Raw genomic sequence first — 25,046 nt, forward strand, 5'->3', positions numbered from 1 at the left:
AGCTTAGTCTGGTTACCAGCAGACACTTTCAAAACCGCATTAGTTCATTCAAGACATATACGATGGATGAAACATTTCCTCAATGTTTCCTGCTCCACCGATGCTCACTGACGCTGTGCTAATTAATTTATAGTGGGAATCTTTGCAGCTACATTTGCACACAGCCTCTTGGATCCGTGAGGGCAAACACTGTACACCTTCCTGTCCCATTAATCATTCTTATCTCTTTTTCTGTTTTAGCTAATGCTATTGATTTAGTCCACTTTCACTGCATTATGAGCCTGATTCTTCACTTCTAAAGACGGGGGGTGCTAATGGCTGATGAATACGTTTCATCAAGCGGACAAGTTTATCAGGGGTCAATAATGCTAATAGATTATTCAGGATCCTGGTAGAACAAAAGCAAAAAGGGGACAGATTTCAAGGGCAACTGCATCATTAAAAATGAATCGGAACAGAATACTTCACTGTGTATTATCTTTTGGCGAACACGGGAACTATACATAAGGTGAATCTCAATGGCAAAAATCGAAATTTACTTGAATTCATCCTATGTATTTTTTGTTACTGTAGATGGTGTGGACAAAACACTGATATTTTCCTCTTCCTTTTCAGGAAGAAGGCAAAATTGGAGTCACATTCAACATCGGAACGTCTGACATCACTGTTCAGGAGAGCAGCACCGCTGTAAATGACGGCAAGTACCATGTAGTTCGCTTCACCCGAAATGGGGGCAATGCTACACTTCAGGTGGACAACTGGGCCATCAATGAGCACTTCCCCTCAGGTAAGACCTCTCACCGACCTCTTCAACCTTTGGCTTAAGACATCAAGAAGATGCATGGACAATGCACAGAACTGGACAGCAACTGCTTTCAAGCTATTTCTAAAGTCACTTTGTCTCCCCAGTGACTGTGCAGTTAACTTTCCTTTAGGAACATCCTGTGCGCCTCAGTCACAACAAACAGTATATTTTGTAGGCCCTCTTTTTTTCCTAAATTGCATTTAATTGTCAATTAGAAGTTTTTTGCTCTTCCATGGCTGGAAAATAATGGCACTTTGTTTTGCGACACTGCTGTGTGGGTTTCTGTGGAAACCATTGGACATGATGTAGAAGTAGATAACAAATATACTTTTTGATTGTATTTCTCCTTTACTTTTTTTTTACATTTAATTTTAATATGAAGGGAAGTCGTGGCTTAGTGGTTAGAGAGTTTGACTCCTAATTCTAGGGTTGTGGGTTCAAATCTGGGGCCGGCGATAACACGACTGAGGTGTCCTTGAGCAAGGCACCAAACCCCCAACTGCTCCCCGGGCGCCGCAGCATAAATGGCTGCCCACTGCTCCAGGTGTGTGTTCACAGTGTGTGTGTGTTCACTTTGGATGGGTTAAAGGCAGAGCACGAATTATGAGTATGGGTCACCATACTTGGCTGAATGTCATGTCACTTTTATATTCTAATATATTGCTCAAGAAACATTTCTTAAAGATAATAAAAATATAATATCTTTATATATATATATATATATATATATATATATATATATATATATATATATATATATATATATATATATATATATATATATATATATATATATATATATAAAAATTAATATTTTTTATATATTTTTTTTTATTTTATTTTCTTCATGATTTTTAGATGAGTATAACGCTTGAAAAAAACAACAAGTATTTGAAATAGACATCTTGTATAGCAATATAAATGTCTTAAAGGTCACTTTTGATCATTTTAATGCATTCCTGATTAATAAAAGTTTTATTTTATTCGCAATGAACCCAACATTTACAGCAGTAAAGGTTTTTCTATCGCACATTTTCTTTCACATAAATCTAGTATTATCTCTCTTCTTTTGCTATATTTTTTTCTTTTAATTATTATTATTACTTTAAAGAAATTAGTTGCGCTACCAGCGTCCCTTGAAGGCAAGTTAGGTTCATTCTTCTCCCCTCTTACTAACGCCTCAGGCAGCTATTTTCTAGACATGCAATTACAGCTCTTATCTAGCGAAAATTGAAAGACTGCATTCTCCAAATATTGTATATCAGCATGTCACATCAGCTGTGTACATCTCTTCCTTTTGAAACATTCAAAAGTTTGGGTTCAGTTAGATGTTTATTTTTATTATTCATTAAGGATGCATTAAATTGATCAAAAGTGAAAAAAGAGTTCTGTTTTGAATTAAATTAAAATTAAATTAAATTAAAATTATGCATTTAGCAGACGCTTTTATCCAAAGCGACTTACAGTGCATTCAGGCTATCAATTTTTACCTATCATATGTTCCTGGGGAATTGAACCATTGTTTTAAATTGTAATACTATCTCATAATATTACTGATTTAAATGCTGCCATCCCAAATTTTTTTAACTGTAGCAATAATATACATTTTTTTATTTCTGCAGCATCACACTTTGTAGCCCTGTCCATTATAAAAGCTAATAGGTGTGTAACTCTGCTACACTTAAATCTATATTAAATATTAAATACCATCTTATTGGCTGTTATTGGCCCCATCACACTGCATTTTCAGGTTCAGTGTGGGGAAAAAAAGCTTGATGCCATCATTTAATGACACCCAACCTGGTTCCTTCCCCTCAGGTGTGTTCTTAACGAAAAGGACTGACATCTTTCCATTTTATTTTCCGTCCATATCTAGCATTACATCTCTCCTCAGTTAAAAGAGCAAAGTGGGAAATTAAAACCAGTTCCTTTAAGCTCACATTTTACTCCATTTAACATGATTGGATAAATCGGGAAAGGTCAAGAAGTCTAAAACCTCTAAGGTTGTCATGACTTTATACATAGAAATCAAGATTAGTACAAAATCATAGAAAGCGAAGCCACCATAGTGAATTAGTTGGTTCTTGTCTATAATGCAGGTACATGGAGCACAGTTAGTCATGAATTTGATTTTGTGAGAGGGTTAATGAGAGATTAGACAATACAAACTTCCTCCACTTGTGTCAGCTGGGTCACACACAAGACACACGCTTTGTTGAGCATTATCATTATTGAGCAAACATTCTCATCGAAATTCTGAGAATTTCTTAACGATGCAAACTTTTATACTATTTCAAGGAACATGCCTATGCAAATCTAGTGTAGAGTAATTTGTCTTGTGCGTTACAACATTTTTTCCTGTTTGAGCATTTAAGGGCATCAGTTTGTGTTCCTGTCGGCGCTGAATAAACCTATTTTACTTGGCCAGCTCTACTAATGCACCCATCTATCAGTCTGCCATTGATATGAATGATATTAGGCATGACAAATATATGCAGCAGCATGTTGCCGTGCTGTTCATATGGATGCATTATACAGAAGTCAGTCCCTGCCTGTTTTTTGGTCTGAAGTTTCATTTTTGCCAACATGGGCATTTGCAGAAGACACACATAAGAGCTGGGGAAATATATCACTGAGATTTATAGCTGGCATGGTGGTATAACATTTCTATATAAATGTCAGCAAAATTTACTTTTCCGCCAAAGTTTCAACACGATAATAAAATATTTATGTATTCAGATGGCCACCTGCGAATAGAATATGATTATGCTTGAAGACAGATGTCCTCTCACGGCAGGCTGCTCTTTGCCTTGGCACTGATTTCTTTGTAATGTTTGATTTCTCAATTCGATCTTGTCAAGATGTTGATGAAGAAATATATTCCGAGGATTTGCGCGTCATGCAAGCTTTGACGGAGCAGTGATATTGTGAGTTTTTGGTGCGCTGCCATGCAATCCTTTATTTAATTTACAAGCTAAATGAAGCAGGTTCTTGAAGACCCATGGAGAGTGTTGAAACCTCGCTCAACATCTGTGCTTTATTTTCTTAATGCGTCAAATATCTAATGCCTAATAGCTTCGCCACATCGGTTCCAGACCTGTGCTTTTGCAAAGTTTTTATACCTTACCTTGCTGTGCTATGCACATACAAATAGCAAGGGCAAGTTAGCTCATTGCATCTTTCAAGCACACTGCCTATTTATCTCCCATGGGTCCCAAGAGGTCAAGCAGAGATGTCTACAGGGCCACAAGCGCAGTCTCCTAATCCATATGACTGTCATTACAACGTAACCCGAGGCCATGTGCAGAATACTCAGAGAACTCTACACCACCCATCACTTTAAGATTATATTGTGCTGTGCTTGTCCATTCGCTTTACTAGAAATACTGAGCCAACTGCTGCCACATTTTCTGATACAACACCCTCCGGTAACAGCTTACAAATATGAGTAAGCATAAGACGTACTTCTTTTGCTAGTACCACTCGTCAGTTGTAGGCAAGGATGTTTGCTTTCTTGACTGGATTTGCCTGGATTTTTCCTGAACACGCCGAAGAGAAATTCAACAATGTCTATTATTTAGGCTGTAGCTGGAAATCTGGAGTTGAAAATCAGCACAATTTTCTCCCGTTCCCTTCACTTTACCATATAATGTACTTATGGAGTGGAAATGTAGTTTTCTAACTTACTGCAAGAAGCAGATAAGCAACTTCTTTTCAAGGAATTATACCTTGGACTAGCAACCTCAAGCCATAAGATGTTATATTTAGAAGAGCACAGATACTAAGCCTTGTGAAGAATTATCTTACGTTGTCACTGATATGCTAACCGCATTCAAACACAAAGAGTATCGTATAGTATTGCTTGAGGTCTGTTTTAACCCTTCTGATTAAAATACAGAAGAAGGAAAGTTGAAGATAATGGTTTTAAACAGCTAAGAGGATGCTGGCAGCATGACAATGTCATCTCGTCTGCTTGTGCAATATAATAGATTTAATATTTGTTCATTTAGAGGGTATTTCAAAGGGTATAATAGGGTAAAGGAGTGAAATCCTTTACATCTCGGGTGATTTCCAAAGAGTTGTAATTTTGTCACCACATTTGTATTTATGTATTTTTATGTATTTATTTATTTAATTAATTATTTATTTATTTATTTATTTTATTTTTATTTTTTTCTGGTTAAACCAAATAGAAAAGAAAAAAAACCTGCAATGGTAGAGATGAGGGAAACTGAAAAATCACCTTTTCCTTACCAAAAAAGAGCAAAAGCAAATGGATTCAGTCTAAATCTTTATCACTCTGACTGCAGCCCTACACTGTCCCACACAGTCCTGCAGTTTGGCAGGAAATGTCAGTGTGTGTCAATCAGATGGCAGCTTGATGCTATGTTCAAGAGACAAGCGTATTTGTGGGACTGGGGTTACGACAAGGAACACGGAGAGGAAGTTATATCATTTTTGACACACGTGTGCACAATATGATGCCTCGACGGTGTGTGTCCGTGTCCACATCGTTGTGTGTCTGTTGAGAAGAAAATGACTTCTTTCTTTATGGCTGTGCAGAGGCTTTTTGACGTCCCTGTGGCTGCTTTGGCAGTTCCAGGACCCAGGCTGGGTAATAGCGAATGACAGCAGGGAAAATGGTAGACGATTATGTGCGATGGGCGCTGCTATTCTGCTGTAGCACTGACAGTGGTTCAGACCGCCATACTTCAGTCAAATCACTCACCGTATCATTTTTGTGCCTTCAGCGAGGTTGGTAGAGATATTATGTTCTCTCATTTCCTATCTTTTGTTGCACACCCTGCTGAAAACTGTTGGTCCAGGTTCACTTCATTCACCAGAATGCTCTTGATTTACACGACTAAAAAGTGCTATTATGACATTGGCAATTGTTTTTGTTGTATTGATTAGATACAATATTTATTTATCTGCTTTAGTATTTTTTTTAAGTGCAGTCTATAGGTTATATGTAAAAAAAAAGCTTAATTTGCTTTGAAAGAACTGTTTGCACTTAAAAGAATGATAATGACTTCATTTAAATCAATTAACTTAATAAATTATAATGACTTGTATATGGGCAGCTTGCTGGTTAGGCTGGATTATAAAAGTTTTAGTAAAATATAGTTTTTCTGCTGTACAGTTGCATTTTTAATTCCATACTGTTATTCCACAGTAAGATTTACTTAAGTAACTGCAAAGTAACACATAGAATTAAACATACATTTTTGAAGTAGAAGTTTTGAAATTTTTTTGTTTTATTATTAAATCAGGGTTAAACAGATGAAAAATAATAATAACTAAGATCTCTGTCTTTATACATACAGTATGTAAAATCATATAATACCATTTTTAAAAATAATAATCATTATGATAATAACAATTCAAATTAAAATGTATAAATTATCTAATATTATAATATATTATATGTGTCTGTTTTAATTCTACTATTTAAAATTCATTTTAAATTATTATTATTATTATTATTATTTATTTTTGAATATGTTAAGTGAGAAGCCATTAGATTTATTTTTATTTATTTATTTATTTATTTATATAAATGGCAGTTACAGCCCCCTATTATGTGTAATTGTGCAGAGATTGAGCTCACAGGTGTAATCATATGTGTTTACCCCATGCTGTGTCATCCCTGAAGCTGCTGAAGCGAGCTCAGAAATGATGCTTTAGGGTCCCATGGTGCCCCGCTTCAGGAACACCATTTCAGTTCAATGACTTCTAAATCAGCATGTTCCGCAAGCACGCATAATATGTCGCGCCACCTTCATGCTAATGTCTGGATGTTGTGCATGATGTTTTTGAACAAAAATCCTTGTTGTTTTTGTAACTTCTCTGTAAGGTTGAATATCATTTCTTTTGTTAAAGCATTATGGGGCTTTTTTTCCCTCTTGAGACTGAAGTCAGGCTTATTCCTGCAGCAGTAAATTGCAATAAAAGAGCACCACCTGCTATGTTTTCTTTTGGTTGTCTCCATTATGCTCTGTTTATTTGTGCAACCCTGTTTAATATGAATGAGTCTATCTCTCTCTCTCTCTCTCTCTCTCTCTCTCTCTCTCTCTCTCTCTCTCTCTCTCTCTCTCTCTCTCTCTCTCTCTCTCTCTCTTGCCCTCTCTCTCTCTCTTGCCCTCTCTCTAATTTCGTATGACCTACATAAGATTACCAGAAATGTTTTTCTTTCTTCTTTGAACATTTCTTAACAGAAGGCAGTTCAGAAGTCCTCTGAAACCTCCTGTTAAAATGGGGGGGGGGGGCATCAAGCATCTTAGAAGCAACATAAAATCTACAAAGACCTGACCCATCCCTGTAATCTGATCGAGTCCCATAGCAGCTAGCGGCACACGTTTCATGATAAGCAATCCTTCGTCTTTTGAGTGTGGATGGAGCCGGGCGGCTCGACTGCAATGTAAGAAGACAATTATCTCTCAAAACAAAAATAATAGATTGCATTTTTGACAAAAAAAGGAAGCTTTTATCAAAAAAAAAAAAAAAAACAGATTCAAGAAGGTGCGAAATAGATACTTGTGTATCCTATGAGCAAAATACAATTACTCGTATCAAAAACAAAATCTGTCGCCCTTATAAATCTCTCCAGAGGGGGAAAAAGATAAGCTTTCAATATGAGCTGTCTTTCTAATCCCACGATTAAATGAAACCACCAAGGATGGTCAGATAAATGTTCTCACTCTCATTGTCTCCTCAGATACTGAGTGACGATCCTCTGGAGTCACATTTCTTATTTGGGGATGTGTTTGGAGCAAGATAATGTGCTGAAAGACTCTTTCGATTGAGATACAATTGTAAGAAGAGTGCTCAGGGAGAGTACAGAAAGAGCTGGAGAGGGAGAATTAGACAGTGGCTGGGGCAATGAGGCGAGTGTTTTAAATTTCAAAATTTCTCCTTGTCAAAGTTAAATGTGCATTAAGTGTGTGTTGACAGAGTGACATATTTAGTTCTTTGCCAGTGATGGGTAAGTTACTCAAAAAAAGTAATCCACTACAAATTACTAATTACTTCTTTAAAATTGAAATTTGAGTACATTACTGAATACTACATTTACTTTCAATTTACTTTTTTTTAAAGTTATCAAACCTAAAAAATACACTACAAAGAGAAATGTCTCGGTTACGTATGGTAACCCTCGTTCCCTGAAGGCGGGAACGGAGAAGTCACATCGGTGACCGACGAATTGGGATATCGCTTCGATAGACCAATCTACTTTGAGTGCAAACTAAATGAGCCAATGCACATTGGCATGCAATTATTGCATCCATTGCATCCAGCTGCCTCTGATCACAGCGTGTGTATAAGAAGGCAGCAGGTGCAAAGCATACCAGGTTTTCAATGAGGAGCCGAGCCAGAGACCCAGTGGCTCAGCGGTGGTACAGCAACCGTGGCAACGGGACGTGACATCTCCATTCCCTCTTTCGAGAATCGAGGGTTACCATACGTAACCGAGACGTTCCCTTTCAGCCGATAACCCTCGACGTCACGTCAGTCACCGACAAATTGGGATCCCTACCAAAGGGCCATGTGTGCTGCCCCTTCCAGTGCCCTGTGCAAGCCACCTGCACCCCTATTAGGTGTAGGCCGGGACTCAGAACAAGTAGTTCCACTTACCATTGTCATACTGTGGAAGCAGGAATCAGGACTTCATCTTTCAGAACTCATTTAGCTTTGGCTTGAAATGATGAAATGTGCCTCAATCATATATATCAGGGGTGCCCAACCCTGCTCCTGGCGATCGACTGTCCTGCAAAGGGTTGGGCACCCCTGATATATATTTAAATTGGATTCACATTTCAAAATGTATCACTGTGTGACCCAAAAATTGTATGGTGCTGTCAAAATTGGTGGTATTATGTTTTAGCAATACTTTTAGTAATTGTTATGTAATGTGCCTTTGACATTATTATTATTATTATTCTTTTAGAAGTATTCATATACATATTTATCTTTGTTTCTTTTTTAAGTAATTTTAGTACTTTTAGTACTTTTAGTGCTTTATTTCAGTTAGTTGCTAAGGCAACATTTCAGATTTTTAAGTTTTTAATCTCAAATTTAGATTTTATTTAATTTCAGCTTTATTTCAATTAACAAAATCTATCTATCTAAAATACCAATTACTTTCGAGATACCACATTAAAAAAAATATCATAGTGTTTTTCTGTAAGTGGATCAGGTCCAGAAAATTGATCTTGAAGGTTTTTCCACTTTATCTCAATGACTACATCCCCCCCCCCACCACCACCACCACCACCACCACCACCACCCTCAAAAGAAAAAAGTCCAAATCACAATAATTTGTCAGTGTGAAACACAACACCATAGTGTTTATGAAGAATTTTTTTTGGGTTGCTCAAATAGTACTTGGCAAGGCTGACAGTTTCATGCAATAAGCTATATTTGTTTTTCAGCGAGATGGCAATAGCGTCCTGTAGCAATTTATCACTCTGTGGCGAGAACAACTGCACACAACACGGCTGGGTAACAAAGGGAGAATGTTCACAATCACATGGTTGTTCTCATGAATTATTTTGAGTTGTTGTTATTAGCAGCCTTTTCCTCAGAGAGAGAGAGAGCCGCACTTATCACGTCTAATTATACAAAAATATAACAATTTCTATGAAATATCTCATACATTTTAAATGTGGCAGCAGTCTCGGGTTTCTTTGGCATGTACTCATGGTACTGCAGAGTCATTAAGAGTTCCTCTAATTTAGAATTAAAGGGAATTCAAATGCACAGATATGTTACATTCTTGTATGTGTTTGTGAAATTTAATCACAGTAGGAGGAAAACTCCCCCGAAGTGTGTGATCCTGTGCCATGTTAACACCTCCTAGCGCTGTTTCATTTTCAAAGAGCCTTTCATGTTCTCAGGAGTGAGAAAAGGTGTCATACCCTCTGTACTGCTGGATCAAAGCAGCACAAATCCACAAATGTCTGTGAACCAGCCAGTCCTCCGTCCCTAACCCCACTGTCCCGAAAGAACTACAGTAAAGCTCCGTAAAATGTTTTACATTTTTGGTTTTCGATATAAAATCAACTGGTTTATTTAATTCTTAGGTAGGCTTGAAAAGAAGAGAAGAAAACAGAACTGGGGCACATTTCAGGCTGAGTTTGAACCTCCATCTCTCATATGCCATTATCTCAACTCTTCTGTTTATTTCTTCCACGCACCACAGAAGAGATTTTAAAATATATGTTTTATTGTTTTGTTGTTATTGTTTGTTTGTTTTTCAAGACTGGTCCAAAGCTGTTTTGGAAAAAATTTCACCCTCACCCTGTTTCAACTATATATATATATATATATATATATATATATGTGTGTGTGTGTGTGTGTGTGTGTGTGTGTGTGTGTGTGTATATACATTTGTTTTTCAAAAAGAAACTCATACAGGTTTTTATTATTATTATTATTATTATTATTTACAGAAATGTAAATTTTGGATTAAATATTCCTTAAAATGTTCTGTATATGAGGTTTATTTTTAGGATCCAGTGTTGTGATGTCTATAACACAGCTAGAGCCCTGGATGAGCCCAGCTTTAATGAGTTTCCAACATCAGACTATACCCTGTAGTGCCACCACTTAACACCTTAGCAGAGCTTAGGATGATAGCAGTTGACATTACTTCTTTTGAGGATCTATTTAAAGCACAACACATTCTTTACCAGGGTAAAACTGAATCTGGGATTTAGGAATATAATAGGAGGGAATGGGGAAAAAACTGTGTGTGTGGTATGTGTGAATTTGAGAGAGGTCAAGGCCTCAGTCAGCTCTTACTCCCCTTGCTAGCCACCTGCAACATCTGTCTGCAGTTATAAACATTAAAACGTCTGGCTTTTTTTCTTTTTATTCATTTTTTTTGGATGGATTGTCGGCAAATGCATGACATATATTTGTCTTCACTTTGAAAGGGTAGGTATATATTCGTTCAGGTGAATGGTGACTATTGCAATAAAGTCATATTGCAATACATTTTATTCCGATATATCATGCATCCCTAATTTACTAATTTTTCCAGACTTTCTGTGTAACACAAAAGAAAATACAGTTTTTAGTAGAGTCAGAACTCATCCTTACCTTTTGTGAAACAAATCTAAAACTTTTGTTTTGTTAGTTGGCGTTCCTCTCAAAGGCTACCTCCGAGCGGTTGGGCCTCATATGTGTGTGAATTGAATTCCCAGGTTTTGAGGGTATTGGTTGCACTTCCTGCTGTCTGAAGCCAGCTCTGCCAATGAGGGAATCTCCCTTCAGGCTAGCCCCCTAGTGCACCCCTCCTCGGAGTCCTGAAATTTGGCTCACATAACATCCTGCAGTGTCGTGCCACCCTTAGCACTCGAAGTCATTGTTGAATCAGCATGTCGTTGCGGCCCCCTGTCCTCAAATGACATCCAGAAGCCCCTCTGATCAGCTTCCTGCTGCGTCTCCACGAGCCCCCAGTCACATGGAATATCAGCACAGCTCTTTGGGCTTGCCATTAAAACAAACATCCCCAGACACATCTCATGAGTGGAGTCCCACGACTCGGTTTTGCGTCCCATTGGTACCAGCTCATTTATCAAACACGATTTCACAATTGTATAATTTCTGTGGCTTTGGAAAACAGAAGCAGCTGCTGTCTAGTTCTTGTTTATCAGTGTTGCTGTATGATTATGACTATTGATGTGGTTTTCTGTGTGAAAAATTATAAACATTGACCGGCATCATTAGCAATCAGCAGATAAATGTGTATATAATTATAAGAACGTGAAACATGAAAGAGTGTGTGCTGTCATCTTTTGATGGATAGATGGATTGACCGCAGGCAGCTAATCTGCTGGCATGCATTACGCATCTCTTACAGATGAACCAAATTTATTCTAAATATGTTTTTATCAACTCTGGTGATGATTGATTTAATTACGAGAGAAGATGGAGTAGACGTGTAGTTTAAATAGTGTTTCATTACTGGAGGAAAAAAAAGAGAAAATGAACTGCTTACAGCTTTAAAAAAAAAACATAAATTTACATGACTAAACTCTCCTTAAAGTGTTTAAATAACTTTAAATATTAAATATTGACAGAAACTGTAATTGGGAGTTTTAAACAGTGATCATTGATTCTTAAAGATGTCTTTTAAACTTCCAAGGTAACAGCGATAATGAGAGAATTCAAATGGCCAATAAGAAAATTCCTTTCAAATATTCCCGGCCCGTAGAGGAATGGCTTCAGGAGAAAGGTAACTTCCTCCTTTTTAATTATTTTTTATTTATTTATTTATTTCAATATATATAGACTTTACAATTTTTCTTTAGCAACGTTTTAAATTCGTTAAATAACTATTTTTATATTGTGTTGCACTCATCACATTTGTTTTTCTTTTGCCCTTTTCAGTGCTCATTGATCTTTGTGCTTATCTTAAAATCAGACTAAATAATATATAGATTGTTTAATGATTCAATATTAGCTAAGTTAACCTTTTATGAATGTTTTAAATGTAAACATTAAAACAAATTAATCCAAACATAAATTTCTCTGGACTTTCTGGCCGATATAAAGGAACGTGGACAGATAAAGTTTAGTAAAACACAAGAGCAGCTTGTGGCTGCACAGGAAAGATCATCCAAGAAGAAAACCACAGCATGATTATTGTTTCAGACATTAATTGCATATCATCAGGAGCCCTCCTCATTATAATCACTGGAATTACTCAAGAAATTTAGACTTTTTTATTATAATTATGTAGTGATTATTTCTGGACTCATTTAAACCAGAAATTGTTTATTTATTTACTTGAATTTTTTTCTGAATTGTTATGATCTGTGTCATGCTGCAGAGCTATAATTCGTAACCACAGGATATTCCCTCTATTATTTTCACTGATTCTTGAGACATATGACAAAACGTGTTTGAAAATGTTTCACCTGTCGTTAGTTTTGAAAATAGCAACAATTCTGCTTTAATATTAATCTGAGATGATTTCTAGAATGTTCACACTACCTTCTCACAACCTTTTTTTACTGTATGTTTTTTAAATACAATGTTAAATACATTTTACTATATCAAAATATAGCCAAAATAATAATTTTGTACATATTTATTTATTTATTTAGTTCCCATGACTAACATTTATTTGTCCCACGAATCAGTGTTTTGTACATTACAACATGTGTCTATAACCAAGACACCTTTTTCTGAATTTTACGGTAAGAATGGCTCTATCATGTTAATCTTTCGATTATTTCAGAAAGCATTCATATGCCTGTCAAGACATTTTGTTTTTTAATAGAATGGGAGATCTCTCATTATATTGTATAGACAATTATAGTAAAACGTACTCCAGCCATCATGAGCTTGTAGCTAGACTCGTTCAGGTAAACATAATGGATCTGGTTTATAGTCTGGCCCTCCAAATGTTTACGACTTGTCTCATGGTAGTATAATCCTGAGCATTTCGGAAGAAAATTAAGCCGTAGTAATCCAGCACAGCCATCTAAGTCATTGTACTTTGGTTGGGTAGGTTAAGTGTCTAAAAGAGCCATGAATCTTGATGCTGAATGAGATATTTTGTCCTCTTACCAACCTATAACCAAGAAATGTTCTGGATCTTTCTTGCATCCTCAGGGCGGCAGTTAACGATATTCAACACCCAGGCCACTATTACAATTGGTGGTTCAGACCACAAGAGGCCATTTCAGGGCCAACTATCTGGACTCTACTACAACGGCCTCAAAGTGCTCAACATGGCTGCTCAGGGCAACCCTAACATCAAAATCAATGGCAGCGTCCGTCTGGTGGGGGAGGTTCCCTCCGCAGGTTCAGCCAGAACCACGGCGCTCCCTCCAGAGATGTCCACCACCTTTATTGAGACCACCACCACCATGTCTACCACCACCACGAGAAAACACCGCACTCCACCCACAATACAGGTATGACCCCAGACACACAAACACAAATTCAAATGAAAAATTAATGGGGACTGAGACTAGTATTATAAGTTAGGGTTCATTCCAGCATTTCTAACATAATATAAATTGATATATATCTTCTTTATCTGTTGCACAGTCTTTCACAAGTTTCATAGTCAATAAAGTCGTTGTTGCTTCTTCATTGACAAATGACGAAAGACATTTGCAAGTGTTGTTTCCTACAATGGACTGTAGGTAAAGTACATACTCATCTCATCCAGCCCTCTTTTTGTTTTCGGTCTCATAAAATATTTTGTTACACAACAGATAATAATAATCTGTTTATTTTAACCCAAACTGCAGTTATGTGACCTACTGCTTTAAATACTCAAGCTCTTTAAAGTTGAGTGGATTCTGATTGGCTCTCAAAGTTTTTATCATTTATCAGTTGGAAAATATCGTTCCGGAACTGATTCCAACAATAGAGTTCCTCTGTTATCATATTGTTATATATTGATTTATAGTTGTGGTGTAAACCCTATTCTCCTAAAATAAGAACAACTTTTTAAACTATCTTTAATATAATTTGCTATGGTTATCTTCCTTTGTCTGAAAGGACGATAGAAAATAGTTGCTGCATAACTATATTTTTATACTTCTATTCTCAGACTTTGTTTTATTTTCAAATTTTTATTTTTATTGTTACAGCTATTGCTTTTGTGTGAAAGGATGATAGAAAATCAGTTGTTGATTTTATATTTTTATATTCCTGTTCTCATACTTTTTTAATTATTTTTTTTTTAATTATTATTGTTATAGTTTTATTCATATCGTCCTTGGAGTGATTGGGCCTTATGCCTGAAAATAACTTAAGTCATTAAGTTCAAAGTTAAATTGGTCTAAGACTGACATTTCCCTTCTAGCTGTTCAGACACGATTTTAACATATGCTGTGTTTATGCGACTGGCATGAGCTTTCACATGTGTGCCTACATCTCCTCATCATTTCTGATTTGGGAACTACACCACAAATAACGTCTGGCCCAGATTTACAATTCAAATAAATGAGGACACAAATTCGTTGCAACACAACATGGAAAATAAATCTCTGGAATAGATTTTTGGGAGGTTATTCTGCACTGCTACACCTTCTGTTCTGCAGAACGTCTTAGTTGCGGCTGACAGTGTTCTCCTTAATTTATTACGCTCTCAGTTTGGTCCAATGATTTCCAGTGCACTTATTAGTCAAGCGTAGACCTATTTCTTTAGCTGTTAGTTTGCAGATGCAAATTTAACTGTAGTATTGAAATGAGAAACAATGATTGGACCGCGCCCAGGTCACATGTGTCACATACGAGGACAGGGTAAACACATTGCTACAACAGTACATTGTGTATGAGTGGGATGTCAAATTATAAATATGCAAAACAGAGGCTTTTGTTTCATTTAGGAGAAGTCACTCAACCAGGTGCGTCTGAATGATTTTCCAACAGTATGCAAATAACTTGCTCCAGTTGAAGCGAGCACAAGCGTTGTCCACGACTTCATTTTATTAAGGTTGAGAGCCTCTCTGACACATCTATGTTTTTCATGACCAAAGAGAATTGTTTATGATTCTCCATGTCCTTTAGATAAAGACATAAGAGCGGGTGAACTAAGCCGCATTCGCACACTCTTGACAACCGAACAAAGTGCCACCCACATAAAGTTTGACCGGGAGCCAATAAAACACTGTGGTTTGGCGAAATGTGATTAGACTGGCCATTTCATAGGCATCCTGGTACAAATTGAGCTGGTGGAAGTGATATTAAAGCCATCAGTCTCCTCTGTGTCTGAGACACATTTTGGCAAGAGACATTTGTAATCGTGAAGCCCCCACAGTTGATCGCGTAAAGAAACTTTGCAACTGACTAATGCTAAGAGAATTGGCTCTACAAATGTGCTCTTCCTAGTCGGCACGTTTTTTTTACTGAAAAGCATTACTTTTGTGGAAAATCTGTTGTTTATTGCTTCATAATTGAAAGAAAATGTGATTGATATATGCATCATCATTGCTGTCAGTGTTATTTGTCATGCACTTTGTGCTTTTACTGTCAGCAGATCAGTGAAAGATGTCAAATGGGTCTTTTCTACCTTCAGGTAACAAGAATCAAGGATCTCTGTACTTGCTTCTTTGTATGGAAAAAGCATTTACCCAAAACACAAGCTTCTTTCATCCCAAGATCAGGCCTGTGGTCTTCAAGAATCTCCCACAGATGACTGAGGTTGCTGAAGAATCTAAAGATTCTTCGTAGCAACTTGTGTGTTGCTGCAAGAGAGCAACCAAAAATTTGTGCTGTGCTTTGTTATTTGTTCTTTCTTAACATCCTCTGTCTGCATCTTGGGCTGATAGAAGACAATTAATACAGTTTTAGGTACTACACAAAATGCATTAATCGCTGATATTGGGTACCAGACAAAACTCTGTTGATGGGTCTTGGGTACCAGACAAAGAAGATATTTTCTGACAGGATCCGGGATGTGATATTCCTGAAATGGAGACTCAGTCTAGCATTTTTGCCATTGTTGGCAGGATGTCGGTATATCTAACAGTGCTATAAGTGGTGTCCTAGTCCACAGCGAACTATGGAGACAGATATTTCCATTAACTTTAAGGCTGAAGTTGACCGTGTCTGACTTTAGCTGGAAACCGTAGATGCTCAGTGAAGCATCAGACCGCATTACAATCAGCACAAACAGGCAAAACACATGCAAACGCTGCGGTAAGAAGATAGAGCATGCGTCTGCCTGGAGCAGAGCTACGCTTGAGAATAAAACTCTTCTCTGTGACGCACTCTTGAAAACAGCACTGCTGTGGCTCTTGTTTGGCTCATGAGGCTAATAGATGTTCGAGAAAACACAGCCATAGATTGTTATCTGATCTCGTGAAGCAGTCACACATTGCATGCGAAAGGGTGAAAGACACGTGATGGTATTAGAGTGAGTCATTTTGTTGGCGTCACTTAACATGACTGGAATTAAGCTTTTGGAAATAGATAATGATACGCCCACAGTTGTTTCTAACGTGTTTATTTATGTATTCATTTTTAAATCCTCGTCCTACGCTCATTGGCCCATCTTTAGATTCAGGCTTTCATTTTAGTCACTATTCCTCTGTTAAGACTAATGCTGGAGTGAATAGCTTATAGCATTTGAATTTGAATTTGAATTTTTCTGTCACGTCAATAACAAAATGGGTAAAAGCATAATACGGCCAATAAGCAATCACTGAAATGGTTTGTATATTAACCATAAATTGGTGGTAAGATGTCAAGTGATGAGTTTGAAATGAGAATTAAGAGCAAATACAGGCCTCACTCGCAACCTTGATGATGAATGGAGGATTGTAGGTACTTGAGTGAAATTGGCAGAAGGATTCTCATTAATTCCGATCATTCTAATAGGTCAGCAGGCTGATGGTTCATGTTTTGCTTTCTCATCTTCATTTATGCAAACAGGATTGGTAAACAAGTGGTCTGTTACAGTTGGGGAAGGAATATAATTGTAAACTGCAATCCCCTACATGTGTTGGGATGCAAGATCTATTTTTAAGCAATTTGTATTTGCGTCGAACTGGAACAAGGTCTACGCGTTTTATTCGGCTTAATTAAGACGAAGGATGTAGAGACGTAGAGAAGCCAGGCTTGTGCGGATCTCAGCGTAGAACTCTTTCGAGGTTTGCTTAAGTACGCTCTGCTGTTCTTCAAAGAAATCTGTCTGGAAGAGAAGTCTTGAGAGACAGATCACAAGGAAGGATTTTTCTTGTTTTAATCATGTTTAGGAAAGGTGCAGAAACAGAAAAGATATAGCTAAGAATGTTTTCTTGGCTTATGCTGACAGACAAACTACTCAGCATGTTGAGAGAGCTAGCTTTAGAAGATTAGAAGCACAAAACATGTTGCTTTTTAAATAAAAATGAAATAAAATTAAGGAGTTTAATATCTGATCATGTTCAAAAGAATCCCCAGCTAGGATTAGTTAGGTTTAATGTGGAAGAAATTTGTCAAATAGACTTTTTCTTTACTTTGAGGTCTATTTTTATTTCATTAATGTATCCAAGATTATTCGCCAGGCTGGATTGATGTAAACCTCACACATGAAGTGTGTTTTCCACTGGGCATCTGAATCATTCATGGAAGGTAGGTTAATTGAGCTGCACATATTTTCATATCAGAGGGGTGGGATGATGATGTGTATTTCAGGGCAGCAATTTCATTTCATGTCTGCAGAAAGCTAAGGGACTACATTTGATCCCATACATCCTTTGGCCTCTAATAGGAGGGATTTTGGGCATTAATGGTCGTTCCATCCCAAAATCATCAAATCCTTTTCCTTTGCTGTACTGCTGAAATGTAGTACATTAAAGAAGTGTGTGCCAGAGGGGATCAAACCCTTAGTGAGACACAGCAAAGGATTTTCTCCTCGAATTAGCCCACTTTCAGCCATGTTGTCATAAGAGCTCTATTTGCTTTAGACAGAATCCCTAACAGAATGATTTAATGCGCTGGGCATTAGGATGGATAATGCATATTACGGCAGTGTTGATTTTATTAATGTTTCAGCTTATACTGTGTATAAGATCATAATGGAGTAAGACGGGACTTGATGATATTCCTATTCTGTAGATGTTGTAAAGGTTAAAGATAAAACTAAGAGCGCCTGAATTAGACACATCAGGTGCATTTGAAGCAATTTTGGACTGTCAATTTTGATATTTTAAAGAAGTAGTTCTCTCCAATAACACACAAGAATGATTTCTTATAAAAATATCCTGAATACTCTTTTCAATATAATGAAAATGAATTAAGACTGGGGCTGTTAAGATCACAAATGACAAAATAGCTCCATAAAAGTATCATAATTGCTACTTTTATGGTGCTATACTTATATTCTAAGTCTTGCAAGCAAATTTGAATGCCTTCTGTGAAGAAAAAGCTAAAAATTGGTTTAATACAAACTACTTTTATGACATTTGTGTGATATTTTATGGTGCTATATTTTATGTAAACTATCCCTATGATGCATTTTAAAAGAACTGCTTAATGTGATTTAGAGATGAATCACTACTGAATGCACAAATTCTTATTCAGTCCAGTGGATGCAGATGGCTGGTCTTGATAAGTATTGATGCTCCTGTTCTTAAGTTGTAAAACACTGAATCTATGTAAGACACGTATGTGGCCAGTTCCGGGGATTGTTATCTGTCACCATGCATCTGCTGTGCACAGCAGCTAGTATCGCTTGCTGTGTTGTTGCTGGGAGGACTTATCGAGAAACAAACAAATTACTGCAACGTTGTGATGAACCTCACGGAAACAACATGATTTTTGTGGATTTAATTAAGCCGCCGCACTGAGACCCTCATAATTGTCCACAATGTGAACAGCTAATGGATATTTCTGCATATTAATTGCTTCCTCATGAACGAAGTGTAGAGTTAACAGAGGCTTTGCAGTTTTGGACTGCATCTTCTAATTATCACGTAACCAGATTTTAGTTTCAATCTAAACGGAATAGGTTTCAACAAAAGTACATAAGCTGACCTTAACTGTGTATGCACAACAATCTGCATTTAAAAAGCACAAAAACTAAGTGTTAAGGTACGCCCAGTATAAACTAAAAGCTGTACACTTTCTTTTACATGAGAGCTGGCAGACAGTTCAGGGGTTAACTGCACAATCCACTGAGAAAGAAAAAATACTGTCAGCAATAGGAGTTGCTGCTCTAACACAATAAATACTAATATTTCTCCAGAGTTGTGTTTAGAATCCAATTATATGGAGGTTGGAGGCGGCCGACAGACGGCTGTGTTGCAGAGCACTGATACATTTCAGAAGGTGCTGATGAGCCACGTGGGACCAGGATATTACGCGTGGGCAGACGCCGCTATCCCTAAGAGACGGCGGACTTGATTTATTGAAATGCACGGCAGCCGTAGTTAAAAGGGCCAAAGCTATTGGAGCCGTATTAAGGTGCTCCTTGGATAGATGATGCGAGTCCAAGCTCCTTGGATAGATAATGTGAATCCAATCTCCTGGCCACGGTAGTGTATTGAAATGTGAATCAAGTTTCACTTTACTCCAATTTATTTCCTCTTGAGGCATGATAAATAAAAGTAACAAACAAGGGACGCTATTGGGAATGGACAAGTTTGCATAACAATTAAGGCTGGGCAAAAAAAAAATAGATTTTTTGATTAATCGTTTTTTAAAATGACGTCGATTCAATAGCGATTCTCAAAAGCCGTAAATCTGTCCTTTCCCTAATTTATTTTGGCAAACATTTAAAACAAGATCTGATTAATGTGAATCTTATCATTAGTTTTCTCCACTAGAGGTCACCCTCTTATTTAAACCGCGCAATGTTACAACAGAAAGCCTGTCACCCATTCAGCGCTTATCATGGCGGAAATACTCTTTACAAGAACCAAGAACAAAGCAATATGCGTGATTTACAATACTCAGGTGAAATTATATAGTAATATTATAAATCTGCGGAAAGAAAAAATAAGAGGTTTAAAATACAGGAATGTGGCTCTATTTCTCAGTTCTATTTACAAATTCACCATTTGCAAATTGATGTTTACTGTAATTCTTTTTGAAATATCAATGGCATTTGTATTAAAACTATATTCACCAAATGTGATAAAAACATTTTTTTTTTTTTTTTTTTTAATCTAATCCAATTGAATCGAGAGCTTTTGAATTGAAATCGAATTGGCACATCTGAATCAATACCCAGCCCTAATAACAACAGCAGTAGCATTTAGGCTGCATCTCAATAAAGATTCTTCTCTTTATTACATCAATCACAGAAGTGATTTCGTCGAGTTTTAATCCAAAAAAAAAAAAGAACATTGAGAAAAAATATACAGTACACTACTTTGTATTGCAAATAATTTATAATAAATAATGTTTTTGAAAATAATAATTTTATTATTATACATAATTTAAAGTAATAGCATTTAATATTTAGTTATTATTATTATTACATTTAATTTTCTAAAACATTTGTATATTTTTAAAAGAAATTGATGAAACAGATAAACCATACCCAATTTCATTTTGAAAATCTGCTTTTTTATATCTAATAATTTTATAAAAATAATAATTACTTGTTAATTAAAATAATAATTATTATTTATTTTTATACATGGTTCGAGGTAATAGCGATTACATTTATTTATTTGATCATTGACATCGGTCGTGTTGCGAATCTTGGCGAAGGAGACAACAGATAAAGTCCAAAACTTGTTTAATAATAGAGTCAAAACGTATATTAAATATAATATTATTTATAATTATTATTATTATGGATAATTAAAATTAATAGGGTTTAAATATATTTTTTTGTTTAATTACCTATTTTTCAAATATATAAAAAAAATCATCTTTATATTTTATACTTTCTTCTCTTTTTTATATCTTTTTATCCTCTGTTCTCTAAAACACATTTTATGCATGGAAGGTTCTGTACAAGTAAAATATTTAGAAAAAAAAGTAAATATGAGATTCCTCATATTTTGATGTCAAGGTATCTGTTTAATGAAATCAGGCTTGTACATGCCATCTGAACCCAGTGTTCCTGTGCCATTGCTCTGTCTTCTGCCTCTATTACCCAGACATTACCACACACACCTCTCTGTCTCCGCAGAAGATTTCCATCCCCTCTTCAAATTATACAGGCACGGCATTATAAAAGACGCCACTTTAGATTTGAATCTATAATTGAAGCAAACTGCATATTGCTTTCTAATTTTAGTGAGGACACAAAGAGGAGTGCTCAGGGAGATAGTTTGTCAAAAGGTCCCATGCGACCTTGCCCTCCTCTGCCAGAAAGTGATTAAAGATAAAGCAAGAGACCATTCACCTGTAAACAGGAAGATGAACGGCGGCTGTTTGAAAGCTTCCGCGTAAGCTCGGGACGATTAGAGTTTGCCGTGCAGCACGAAAAAAGTCATGAGTACAAAACAAAATGAAGTGTTCTGGAGTGAGTCCTTGCTGCGGGCCATTCTAGTGCAAAGAGGTGGTGAGCAAAGAGAGCTTAGAAAGTCAATATCCAGGTGAGTTACAAAGATGTGTAGGTCAAATATAGTTGTACACAGGGCCTAAAACTAACATTTTGGCACACCTGCCAATCTGTATTATCATTATTTATTTATTTATTTATTTATTTTTTGTATTAAGAAAATACAAAAATTTCATGTTTAATTCAGTATTTCCCCTTGAGGAGGTGAATTCAATGCAGTTTTCCAGTAAAAATAACTGCCAAGTATATCTCACACCAGTTGTTTTCAGTATATTATATATTCAATCGTTTATATATCAAAGTGCTTTCAAACTTTTAAACTGAAAGCTGAAATGTTTTATTTTTTTATGTAGAAGGTCCCTTGTTTTTGTCTCTCGCTAAGGCTTCAATGTCCTTTCATCCTGTAGATACAGTACGTCCCTGTTATCGCCTTTTTCTTGGAGAAAACACGATGTGCGATAAGATGTCAAATGGCTGTCATCAGAGAGGTGGATCTCTCTGAATCATTCTGAAACTGATCTTCTCCCTTCTTATTGATTCAGTTTGTAATACAAGCTGTTCACTCCTTGTACTGCCAAAGTGGAGATAGACACGATAGCATCAAGGCCAGAGAAACCCACAGGAGGGATGAAAAGAGATGATTATCTGAGGACCAGAGTCAGCAAACTTTTGTTTTAATGTCTGCTTTTGTCTGCCTCCTTTTTTGAAGTGACATGGAATCATTAGGGGTTAAAACGAATATCTAGATATTTTATTTTATCTTAATTGTAAGTTGAACTGTTGTCAAAATAATTGCTGATCACCTCTTGAAAAGGCTTGAGGTACAGGCATGGCTAGATCATTGCTGCGTAGCATTCATTTTAAGTTATATTTGTAATAATAAAGGGCAAAAAAAAAGATGTTCTTGGATAAGCTGTGGCATCCCCTTAAGCTAGTAAACTGCTATTAAGCACAATGTATTGTCATGTGACCCTATATTTAGAGCCCATCAGATGTCAGTGACTGAGAGATAGAAAAATAAATAATTTTAAGCTAAATAAGGAAAAATAAAAATAAAAATTGTATTTTGTATGTTAAAGAAAATTTAGTAGGTCTTGTATACTTCCATTGTAATACTGTACTATAAAATGTTGTAGAATAGTGTGTAAGTACACGATTTGGGAGCACCTAATTTATTTCAAATAGCAATACATGTCTTGATTGTCCCTTCAATTTAATGCATCCTTGCTAAAAAATTAACCACGTATTTTTTAATCTATCATAATGATGTCATTTATGATCAAATTTGATTTAAAATGTCAATTGCACAAGTATTTCCCACTGATTGAGCCCACATAAACTTACATCTTGACATGACACAACTCTTCTTCAGATAATTTAATTAAACCCATTCTGCTACATCAAATGCTTTGTTCCTCTAAACCGTCTCTAAACTTGTTTGTTTGCAAACATTAATAATGCAAGACATATTTTAGTCAAGCTACAATGACAGACGTTTACAGTATTTCTTCGCGCAGGTGAAAAACTCCTCACCTCCCACGAGCAAATCAAGAGTGTGATTTGGAAAGAATACACGCTGCAGCACAACCTATTTCTGATTCACCATTCTGCTCTGCCTTACTGCTGTTAATTATTTAATTGGAAGGTTCATTTAATTAGATCTGTTTGGTAAACTAAATAGGATGGTCTTAACCATTCAATTAGGCGCCAAAGTGCTACCTGTGCACTCTGAACATGAGAGCTGTGATCGCACTGTATTTATATCAGTATGATTCGAATGTTGTTAAAACAATTAGACTTTCTTTGCAAACTTTTGAGCCTATTTTATTTTTGTATGAAGAAATGCCTCCTTCAGTGTTTGCTTTGCTCAATAGCTCTGTTCTCAGTCATCCTGACATCAGAAATGGGTCATTGTTCCTGTAGCTCAATTGGTAGAACCCTGCCTCATCAAGCGCAAGGTTGGGGGTTCGATTCCCCCGGGAACGCATGATAAGTAAAAATTGATAGCCTGAATGCACTGTAAGTCGCTTTGGATAAAAGCGTCTGCTAAATGCATAAATGAAATTAAATTTTCCCACCAGAATTACAACACAAGAACAGTGTTCTTACTCATTATAATATTAGCATTAGTTGTGTTTCCATTCATTATGACATCATTAGTTACTTTCCCATTGATTATGACATCATTATTCATTCTGTTCCCAGTGATTATGACATCATAATGAGTATTTTCCCCACTGACTGTGACATCTGAATGACTTTTTTCACTGATTGTGACTTCAGCGATCTATGCTAAATCTCGGCATCAAGCATGTTTACTATACCCACGTCTTAAATCAAAAAGGGGCATACAAACACAATAGGAGGAACTTCCTAAATCTCAAAGATTATTCCAGCATCAGCACTTTCCTTGGTGCTGTATAATCGATTAGGACTGAGGGGCTCCTGTGGAAAGAATGACCTGACTTCTGTTTAAAACGTAAATCACACGCTTGCTCCTATATCTACAGGATTTACATGCAAAGACTTTTGGCAGAGGATATGCTGATCCTGTGCTATGTGCATTTTGACTTTGCAGATTTTGTAAATATGGGCTACTCTGTCGTTTTTTTTTTCTTTCTTTCTTTCTTTCTTTCTTTCTTTTTTTTAAATAACAAATTTCAGGATTTAAGATTTTGATACCAGTCATGTATGATAACTATTTTCCTCTCTCTGATTTTTTTTTTCTATCTCCATATTTGACATATTAAGAGTTTTTAACAGTTCAGCACTGAGTGAAGATAAAGAAAAACATTCAACGTTCAGAACTGCAGGTTTAGCTGGGCTGCACATTATTTGATAATAGTCTTTCGGTGTTCATGTATTTAAGTCTGTTCTTGTGTTCACACTGCACTTCTCTCACTGTTATTGATGAAATGTCCTGAATTGTTCACAAGCTGCTCTCTGACCTCAATTAAATCACCCTGCGAGACAAGCCAAATGGAATGAAATGAATCAATAGAAATAGGTAATTTAGGGGGTCTACGGGTCAGCAGCACTAAATTTGTGTAGCTTTTCATCATGCACTGAGACTATTAAGCTTTTACTCCTAAGAAATGTTTATACTTACAAGAAATGTCTTGTATTAAGTCCCTAATTTATGCAAGACTGTCAGCACAGTAATTTAAGGTGGAGAAAAGTGAAAGAGCAGTGATTTTGGCCTGTGGCCCTTTTTAGCTCTTAAAATGTTTATCCTAAAGCAAGCAAGTGTCATTTTGCTAAATA

The 25,046-nt window shown here is 36.3% G+C and overlaps 1 pseudogene; it reads left to right on the top strand.

Annotated features, from left to right (window-relative positions):
* Positions 1-596: 596 nt before the first annotated feature.
* LOC113078306 (neurexin-3a-beta-like) overlaps positions 597-25,046 on the top strand; it is a 39,301-nt pseudogene continuing 14,851 nt past the window's right edge.

This window comes from Carassius auratus, unplaced genomic scaffold, assembly GCF_003368295.1.
Source record: "Carassius auratus strain Wakin unplaced genomic scaffold, ASM336829v1 scaf_tig00025197, whole genome shotgun sequence".
Classification (NCBI taxonomy): Eukaryota; Metazoa; Chordata; class Actinopteri; order Cypriniformes; family Cyprinidae; genus Carassius; species Carassius auratus.